General features: G+C 36.4%; 1 long non-coding RNA gene across 2 annotated transcripts; it reads left to right on the forward strand.

Annotated features, from left to right (window-relative positions):
* The first annotated feature begins 872 nt into the window (after positions 1-872).
* LOC128851523 (uncharacterized) lies at positions 873-3,499 on the forward strand. 2 transcript variants are annotated; one of them, XR_008448892.1, is made up of 3 exons: positions 873-1,007; positions 1,561-1,656; positions 3,214-3,499. It is a non-coding gene; the product is annotated as an uncharacterized LOC128851523 (long non-coding RNA). The 2 variants fall into 2 exon arrangements; XR_008448891.1 differs by lacking the exon at positions 873-1,007 and adding an exon at positions 1,401-1,442.
* The last annotated feature ends 4,440 nt before the right edge of the window (positions 3,500-7,939 follow it).

Consider the following 7,939-nt stretch of genomic DNA (forward strand, 5'->3'; position numbering starts at 1 on the left):
TGATCATGAGTTTTGAAAGTGAAATGCTGGCTAAAATGTCAGAAACAAAAGTAAGATCTAGTACCAAATATATATCTGAAAGAAATGTCAAAGCTTGCCATTAAATGTAATTGGGTGGATAAAGAACCTCTTTAGCTTTATTTATTAGAAGACAAATCACATATATGAACCATGATGCGCATAAAATTACATATCTTAGTTCAGGAAATGAGTGAAATATACTTAGATGACAGACCCAACATAGAGTAGGGCTCTAGTTTTAGGGACAGACGGAGTACATCTCATTCTGTTAAAAGTTACTCAGTTTAAGTGGGAACAGAAGATAAAAATATAATAATATTGCACCATAGCAGTAAAAGGATGGAAAACTATTTTCAAAGTGAGTTTTGTTTTTACAGCTACCATTTAATCTTGGATTTTGTAACATTCAAATCTGGAGACATGCAGTTGTTTGCACTGTAAAAAGCTGACCTTGGTTGTATGAAAATCAGGGCAACTCTCGGGACAGCAGTATTCTGGGGGAGTCACAGTTCTGCTGTTGGTTTTGCTTGTACTAGACAAGTCAGGCATTTCATTCATGGGAAGAATGCTACTAAAGAAATTAGCTCCTGCTTTGTGACCCAGAGAGCAGGGTCAATGGAGCTGTAACTGTTCTCTTCAGAAATCAAGGGTAACAGTTTATTCTTCTAGCAGTAGCTCTCCTCTCTGATCCTGTTTTCATGCTCTGTAGTGTCATGGTCAGGAAGCCTTACTCATGATTTCTGGCTCAGCAACAGCAGTTGACCATTCTTTCCCAAATGCTTTCACATCCCACCCGCACTTCAACAGAAACAACTTAGGAGGCATAGAGTACTGTTAATTACATGGGATTGGTTGTACAAGAAGGGGAAGCTCCTGATTGAGATCTTGAGATGAAGTGCAGGGAGACTGGAGTCACAGACATATGAGAAAAGAGCTCTGTGTATCACAGTCTCGAAAGGACTAACAACAGAAGTTCACAGCTTCAGGTAAGTTTAGAAAGCAAAGGATTAGGTCAAGAAACAGCTGAGGGCAAATATCTGACATTTTTTGTACATCATAACCCAGTTTAACATGTTAACATATGAAGTCATCGTATTTCTGATTTTTTTTTAAAAAAAAGCATCCTCTACATTTCTTGCAATCACTGTTCCTTGACAGTATGCAGCATCGTTGTGAAAGCTCTTCACTTACATAATTGATACTGGCATGGAAGAGAATAAACACATAATTAGTTAAGATAAGTACTGTAGCTGGACTCAGTATTCCCAAAGAGGCAAAACTAATTAGTTATCTTACGCCAAGAGGTCATATGAGCATCTTGTTTTCGGAATAGACTAAAGCATGTGACATATTTCTATGGTTAATACCATGCCAGTGTTTTGCTTAATAGTGAATGGAAGTGACATGGCCTATGTTATAAAGTAGGAAATTCCTTATGTAGTTTTAAGAAATTAGCAAATTACATTCTGTAGTTTTAAAGTGAAAACATTGTTGCCACTTACCAAAACATGTAATTTCAATTTCACCATGTTCCACCAGGAAATCAAACTGTTGGCAGATTTCCCATTTCATTTGAACTTTCCAGGATGAACCAGATAACAGATGGAACTGGGGGAGAAAGGACAAACAAATGTGGTAAGTATAGGGCATTATAATGTTGCATAGATCTAATAGCTACAAGGTAAGAATTTATAATGGTAATTAATGCATAGCTGAGCAAGGGAAATCACCAGAGAAATGAAGTTTTCCTACTAACGCATTTTTTTTTTACAGCAGATTAAAAGAAATGATGAGCCTATTTCACAAAGCCTCTCTTCTTTTGTTTCACTGAAGTTCTGAGTATGGAAATTTTCCAGACTACTGTGTCTTTTCAGATAGGTCCTTCTGTCTTTATAGATCTAGTAATGTTTGGCTAGCTCTACATTCCCTGGTGTGAGTATAGAAATTCTTAAGACAGCTTTGTTTTTACCAGGAGATACTATGCTCTTTGCAGTGAAATTTCAATGAGGAATCTTAGACATATAAAAAGCCAATGGTATGGATTGTTTGGTTTTCAATACAGAGAATTCCTTCTTTCTGTTTTCTGAATTTCTTTACAATTGGCCAAAATATTGACCATTTTGGCATTTCCTTTTTATATTGATAAGTTCTTACAGCAATATCAAAAGCAACCAGCAAAATTTGAAGTGGATAATTGTACAACTTACTAATTTTTCACTTTTACGCTGAATCTTATTATTTGTTGATAATTTTCTATTAAAAAAAAAGCCAACAGAAAAAGCCCTTTAAAATATATAAATCATGTAAGTTGTAGCAGTCCTTACAACAATGTAACAAATTTGTTTAGTTATCTATAATTACTAAACTGATTAGAGAAAAGACAGGATTATAGTTCAATATACAAAAGATAAATTCAAGGACACTCCAGTGACCTTAAGATAATAAATATAAACTTTCTTGGAAGGGAAAGAGCTCTGAATTTTGCTCATGGACCTCTTCATAACCCTCAACTAATAAATGACAGCAGCTGATATGTTGACAGATTACTTAATGCCTTTTGAAAACCAAATGTTTTAGTGTTTACTAAAAATTAGAAGGAATTGCATATTTACTAGATTTAGATGAATAATTCATAACAAATAATTTATTCAGTGAATTTCACCTCTTAGTCAAATTGAGTAGATTGTAATTTTGCTGTATGGGGTGGATAACACACTGAAGGGAGAAGATTCTGTCCAGAGAGACCCTTATGAACTTGAGAAGTGGGCTTGTGCAAAAATCATGAAGTTAAAGGCTAAGTGCATGATCCTGAACATGGATTGGGGTCATCACTGGTATAAATACAGGTTAGGGGATTATAAATTGTGAGTAACCCTGCTGAGAAGGGATTAGGGGTACTGGTGGATGAAAAGCTGGACATGAGCTGGCAGTGTGTGCTTGCAGCCCAGAAAACCAATAGTATCCTAGGCTGCATCAAAAGAACTATGACTAGCTGATCGAAGGAGGTGATTCTCACCCTCAGCTCTGCTGTTGTGAGACCCCACCTGGAGTGCTGTATTCAATTCTGGAGTCCTCAGCACAGGAAGGACAAGGAAAGTCTGAAAATGAACTGCTCCGGTTTCTTGTGTTTCCCCCAGAAAATTAACTTAGAATTGAGATACAAACTATCAGTTTTCTCTGGTTTCTCAACAGAACAGTACAAAAGGAACTGTCAGATGCATCATGTGAGCTTGTGACTTGTCCCAGTGTTGAGTGTCTGTGTCACAAATAGAAATATTATCACCACAGTCCACAGTCACAGCAGAGAGATGAAAGAAAGTTGATGGCTTGGAAACTGGTGCTCCCTCAAGTACATGGCTCCTTCACACAAGAATATTAACAGTGCAGTACAGCACTGAAATTTCCACAAGTATTTGATAAGTAGTCATCGTGATACTCTGAAGCAGAAACAAATCCTTTTCCCCCAGCACCCCTCTCCCTCTGCAAATCTTTAAAGTTGTTCTTATTCATTTTTAAATACATAATAACTACAATAAAAATACACCATCTCTGATGGTTCTGGAATCATTAACTTGATCATGCTTGTTTTAATAATTTTTTTTTTCAGCATTCATTGAGTGCAGTGCTAATATTCATAAGCTAAACTGCAGCAAGTACCCTGGAACAATTAGTCACTGCAAGCTTCTCATGGATTTCAGTGATCTCTGTCTACAGACCAGACACGATTGAGTGCAAAGTAGGATATCCACTGTATTATTGGGGACTGTATATAAGACCTGATCGAGAAACCTCTACTCTTCTCTCTGCCCTTCTAGAAAAGCATTCTATCTCCCTTACAGAGAAAGGGAGAGATAGGTCCCCTGTGTTAACCTCCATGGATTAACATTTCACAGAAATTTAAAATATGATATTTGAGCTAATCCACCACTGCGTAACAGCTAGCCTCAGCAACTCTATGATTTAACTAGAAACTATAGAGAAGTTAAATGTTATAAAAATTATTTGTCTACTTTCAGAAGAGTGAAAGAGGAAAAATAAGCACAAAATAAGAAGCAACTTAAAACACAGGAGCACAGAAGTTTGCAAGTCTTCTGTAAGAGAACAATTCTCATTTATCTTTAAAGTCATTTATTGCCCTAGAAACATGAAAAAAACCCCATAAAATAAAAACATAACTTAAGAAAATAATCTGGAGAAGTGCTGAGTGGATAGGTTACGTACATTATGTTTAATGAGTCTTGAAGCGGTCTTACTGTATTTTCAAATGATTTTAAGCTTGTGTGAAGAGAAAGCTTAAGTGAAAAAAAGACCTTCTGTTTTGAACTCTGAGCTCATACAGATTCTTTCATAGTCTTTGCTTAATCTCTTTTTATTTATCAAAAGATAATTTAATGTGGTTAACATAAAATAACCCTATTTCTGGAATAAAACAGGAACAAAGCTTTATGATTGGCAGAAGAAGGATGAGGCAGCAGTGGGAGAACAGCTGCTTTCTCTGCATATTTTTCTTTTATGATGCCTGTTACCTTAAGATGTCACTTTTTATTTCATCGTTTGGTATGGGTTGTCACAAATGCTTTATGTAACCAAAACTTGTAATGATGCTGCACCGTATGTATGCCCTCTCTTCATGTACAGCCATGGCACCAAAGGTGACAATTCATTGCTTCTTGGCTCTGAAGAGAGACCTTCCAAAAGTCTCTGGACATCAGTGGGGTATACTCACATGCCTTCAACCTCTAGTGGGCAAATTATTTCAAGAATGAATAATTCCTTCGTCTTCCTCATGGCTGAGCAGAAAGGACACAGGATGCCCTTGTTTGTGTAAAGTGTGCCAGTATAGAAGGGGGGATTTCTGTTATCTTTTTAAAAGGATTGATTACATCTTGCATAGCAGATGGTCTCTTGGTATGGAACTACCTGTTGAACTGAATGCAACTTAACATAGAGCTAAAGGACATAAATACATCAATACTTTAAAGAACAAACCTTTCTTTTTTTAAAAAAAATAAAAATGTGACTGTGATCTGACTAGCTTAGTGAAGAAAAATATCTTCATGCATGCAACTATGTTGTTCAGTACCAAATTGCACATTGATTTCCTCCACTTTCGCTTTTGATATATTAAACTTGTTATTTATTAAAAAAAAAAAAAAACAAACCAAACAACAAGGAGGTTTTAAAGAATCCTCTCTACCTTTCCAGAATCATAAGTTGCATTGCTGGCCTGCTTCCTTAGCCAGTCTTTGAGGGAAGACAGCAGGCTGTGCTAACATGTTGCTCCTGCCAGAGATAGTTAGATGGCTTCAGTGACTAACCTGGAACACACCTGAATTAATTTGGTCAGATATCTACCATAACTTCAACAACAGTGAAAGGACCTTTCTGTGGTGCTGAAGTTAAAAAATATTCACATGTCTGCAGGGTTTTGTATTTCATGTTATCCATGATAGATGGCCATTAAAAGCAGGTACAGTCTGGTTTTCTTCCTTGAAGAAACAAAAAAAATTGATATATTTGCATTCAGGAAAGGAACAGAAAGCTGGAGGAAAGGACGGAAAGATTTTTTTTATTTCATCAGCATTAGACTCTCTTCCAATCTGTCTTCCAGGCAGCACAGGTTGGTATGACTTGCCTCAGATATAGACTAGCAACGAGGAGGCAATTACATCTCAGAGACTTGTACCTGGAAGCACATATCTTTCAGGGTGGTTCGTCGTATACACTATTCCTTGCTCAGGGCTGTACTTAGAGGTGCAATTAATCTCACAGATATTCAAGTTGTCTGCTGGGTTGTCTAGTCCTCTCCTATGCCAACAGAAGAGGGCTCCCTTTCATGTGTTCTGAAATGCTTTGTCCGTTTCCTTTTTGAACTTGACAGCATAAATTACTTTCTCAATTTTAGACACAGTTCTGGTCATAGTAATGAACATTTCACTTTTCAGTCAGTCCTCATTTGGATGCAAACTCTGCTCTCAAGATGTGCATGGTTGATCTTGATTAAGATATTCTTCTATTTTTACATACATAATCCTTTGAAGTTCCATGCATATGGGGAAAGAATAATATTGGAGTGGAGATCTGCCTTGCAGATCTGAGAGGAAAATTCAAAACTTTGATTAGAATCATCCTTTTCGAACAAGACATAAGTGATTCAGTAGCCTATATTTTACTTTCTACAATAAGGGACAAATTTTGCAGTTATTCTTATGGTGTGGGCCAGATTCTTTCATGTCTAGACTGCCTGGACTCTACTCTACTTCTTTCAAAAAAACTGTTTATAAAATAAATTATTTTATAAATAAATAAATTATTTTATAAAAACAAAAATAATATGAGCTGGCTCACTGACTTACTCAGATTATGCATTAATATACACAGAAATAGATCTGATATGTTTGGGGGTTGATTTCAATGTGTGCTTATGCCTTATGTGAGAGGGACAGAATCCGAGGAGCCTGCTGAAATTGTAAAACACTTGAGACAGATTTCCAATCCATTAAGAAACCTTAATTTGAGCTCAGTAATTCTTTTTGTTTGGCCTTGAAATTTTATGAACCATTTATCTGAGACAGTTTAGCTGCAAAAGGACAGGGAGCATGCCAGATACAAATATTATATCTCCTACACTAACAGTATAACTTCAAAGAAGTTACTTCCATGTGCTTATCCAAATGAGCTTTTCAGCACATTTTTGCCCAAAATCTCTTTGTGTTGCCTAAGAAAAAGAATTGTATTACACGTTCTAGAATGTGCTGCAAATAGATACAAGAATATTAAGATTTTTTAAGATTAACCACATTTAATAATAGTCTAATCATCCTGGTAAATATTTTATTTCTATAAAAGTAAAAGACAATCTCAGTTTAGTGATTCTAATGCTTAAACTGTAAATCGAACAAGTCCTAGAGTCCATCCAATTAAACATTATGACTTTGTAGCAGTGTGCAATGTCACAGCAGAAATGCCACTGCAATAGACTTCTGGTGGCATTCAAGAAATGTTACAAATTGCTATGCCTCCTTCTAAATCACAAAAGACAAACTATCTGTTTTAAAAGGAAGGATTTTGAAATCTAAAGGACAATACTAGAAGACTCTCCTTCTGAGGAGAATAACACGGGCTTTCTGTCAGCTGTGAAATAAATCCAAACATTGACCCAAGGAAAGCTTTGGGAGCTGTAGAAGTTCTTAATCTGTAGCAGGAACTCAGTACACAGCATTTTTGTCTGTGTCTGGACACAAGTTTGGTTGTTGCTCACTCTCTCTTTTCACTATAAATGAGGGCAGGGGGAGCTTCTGCCATCCAATCTTTTGCCTCTGGGGCTCAAAGGCATGGATCTCCATCTAAGTTCAATCTCCCTTACCAAGGTGGTTTCTATCAAATATATAGTCTACTATAACCAACTCTTCCTTACCCCTCGCCAAGTTCATAGAAATGTAACTACTACCAACTTCACCATAGAAAAAATATTTTTGCATGATTAAATCAGTAAAGCCAAAACAGCAAAGCATTTGGCTCAACAAAATCCCACAAAATTTCAGGTTCTTCAAACACAGCCATTTTTATAATCAATATGTGGGAGAGAGCCACTTTGTATCTTATACAGAAAGTCACAGCCTCACCAGTACACAAAGATAAGGCTCTTTCAAATCTCAAAATATCAAAATCTTCAGGTCCATCTGCCTATCTATCAAGTTACCAGAGCTTCTCAGGATTCAGAAGTAACCCTATTCCACATTCTCATAAATAGATATTTCTCTGAGAAGTCAATCTTAAATTCAAGGGAACCAGAGGGTCCTGGGGGATGCTTTCTCATCACTTCTATGGACATAAATATGAAATGATACTCTGCAAGAAGTCCAGTAAGCAGGAGTTCATCAATGAGATATTTGATAATAGTCCTTTTCCAGAATAG

The sequence above is a fragment of the Cuculus canorus genome, chromosome 2 (assembly GCF_017976375.1).
Source record: "Cuculus canorus isolate bCucCan1 chromosome 2, bCucCan1.pri, whole genome shotgun sequence".
NCBI classification, from domain to species: Eukaryota; Metazoa; Chordata; class Aves; order Cuculiformes; family Cuculidae; genus Cuculus; species Cuculus canorus.